This window comes from Pinus tabuliformis, chromosome 9 (assembly GCF_031772625.1).
Source record: "Pinus tabuliformis cultivar Carrire ecotype Pingquan chromosome 9, CPIR1, whole genome shotgun sequence".
Taxonomy (NCBI): domain Eukaryota; kingdom Viridiplantae; phylum Streptophyta; class Pinopsida; order Pinales; family Pinaceae; genus Pinus; species Pinus tabuliformis.
The window spans coordinates 645,265,501-645,267,965 of record NC_142307.1 but is presented as its reverse complement, the minus strand read 5'-3'; positions in this window follow the sequence as shown (position 1 = coordinate 645,267,965).

The following is a 2,465-nucleotide window of genomic DNA, read 5'->3' as shown; positions in this document are numbered from 1 at the left end:
GAACATGAAGGACATAACTCTTGGGAACCTCATTGGACATTGAAGCAAAGGAAGAAGTCATCCAAGACAGGTCTCATCATACATCAAGTCAAAGGGAAACATCTGGCATATGAGGATATACAAGATCCTCAAAATTCTCTGATAGAATCCTAGTCGGAGGATTCACTAATCAAGAGAGGAAGCAAGTGTTTCATCAGGAACTCCAACTTATGGAATTTATGGATGATGGTATGATGTCATAAGAGATGAAGCAGATCAAGGGATTGAAGACACTTCAATCAGGGAAGTTGCTGGAAGAAGCTTAGATGACCTAAAGATAAAAAGAGGTATGTATGCTTGTATTTAATTTTTATAATATCATGTCATATGGTTGCAGGTAATATAGATCATCACTTCTATCTTAAGAAGAATTATCAAGGGAAGAGGATCTCCTCCTCTGAAAGGATGCACAAAGGCATAAGTCACATAAGATGAAATCAACATAATATGTCCTCATATAAAGTATGAGGTGGTTGACTACGATAACTCTGATTAGAAACCCCTAAGAATGGAATGTGTGAGGAAGGAAGAGATCGTGAGCTTTGCAACCATGATGAAGGCAATCAACATCCAAAAAACCAACAAGAGTTGACTAGGAAATCTCCCTGAAATATGAGAAGACTCTGATGGAAGTTTGGAAAAGATAGAGACCCTTGAAAATGTATATCTTTGGGAAATGTGTCAACAAGTATGCAAGATGTTGATACCTACAGAAAGATGTCATGATAAAGAGCCATCTCGAAAGGTACGATTTGATTTAATGCCATGTTTTGATTTCTTGAATAATATCTGGATGAGTTTATGCAGGACTACTGGAACAAGAGTTGTAAGCGCAAGTACAACTAAGCATTCATGTGGTGGATGGAAATTCCTGAAAGAAGCATGAGGAAGAAGTAGCCATATGATGAAGGTTCCGGATATGTATCAAGAAGGCCACTTTCCATGAAGAAAGGAGTGACATGACGAACCAAGAAGGAAAGTGATGGATGGCCAAAGCCCTACACGAAAGAAGCTCGACTGAATTTCATGACATCAAGGAAAGAAGTTGATCAAGCAGCTGAAGGACCCACAAAGAAGAAGTTGCTGATGTATTGAAGAGTCCCCAGCTAAGAGGAAGCTCTGACAGGTCCCTAATTAAGAGGGAGCTTGAATTATATCACCCCTGATTACAAAGGAATGACAGTTATGTTTTTTCTATTTCATGTGTCATGCACTAGACCAGGACTAACAATCATAAGTCTAGGTGAAGTCCATGAATGGAAATGTAGACACATTATAGACACAACATTCTTGTCTTCACCTGGGAAGGAAGAATGGAGGGTAGGGTAATCATTTGGAATTCTGATACCCTTTGAGGATGTGTAGGGCATCAAAGATAAGAGTAGGCAAGAGGATCAATAACCTTTGAGGGCTGGGAACCCAAGATAAGAATAGTCCTAGAAGGTCATAATGAGTGAACACCTAGGTGGGTATGTACCTTGAGAGACAATGATGAAGGTGTCTATAATTCATTGGTCTCGTCAGCGTTGTAGCTCATGGTCTCGTGGAGAGATGGAGCTGTTAGTCAAGGCCTTGCACTGTGACAATGTTGGTTAATATGATGCTATATAGATGGGATTACCAATCTGATTCTTCTTATGAGAAATTCTTTAGATTGAGAATGACCAAGTACCATTGTAAATACCTCCCTAGTTAAGAGGGAGTGTTGAAGAAAAGTGTAACTAGGTTCGGTATTTGTCAATGTAATTTTGATCTTTGTACTTGTCAAGAAAAAGAAATATTATTTTTGTAAATTATATGAATGAGTTTCTTGCTCATTCCATAGGTCTAGGAAAGTCAAAGAGTCAAAATCATGTTAAAGAGCTCTTCTTGAGCATTTATGTAATGTACATGGGTCAACCTAGTGTCAAGTAACCCTCCAAGACAAGCACCATCCTCCAAAGAAGAAGTCTACCTGCAAAAACGATGTGAAAGTCAGCCAAGTCGACCTATAGATGACAAGTCGGCTCAGAGAATAAGTCACAATGATTCACCATGACATGTCGGCTTAAATAGGTGGGTCAAACCACTATAAATAGGCGAGTGAACTCAGAGTCAAAGAAAGAAAAATTTGGATACATCTCTGAAGCTTCGATGGCATAGTAGATAAAGAAATCTCGCATGAAGACAAGGTTACAATGCTTCGATGGAAGAAGGATTCTACGATCTTTGATGGGTATAACAGTATCACGCAAACACGATCTCGACACTTTGTCTCAGTGAAGGAGGAACACACTCTGTCTCGACAGCCTTATGCTATCTCCACGCAAACACTGTCTCGAAGCTCCGTATCCTTCTCAATGATAACAATCTCAAGATTGAAGTCACTGGAATATACTCTCGGCACACTTGTGATGAAGGATCACGTGACATCTCAGTCACCATCT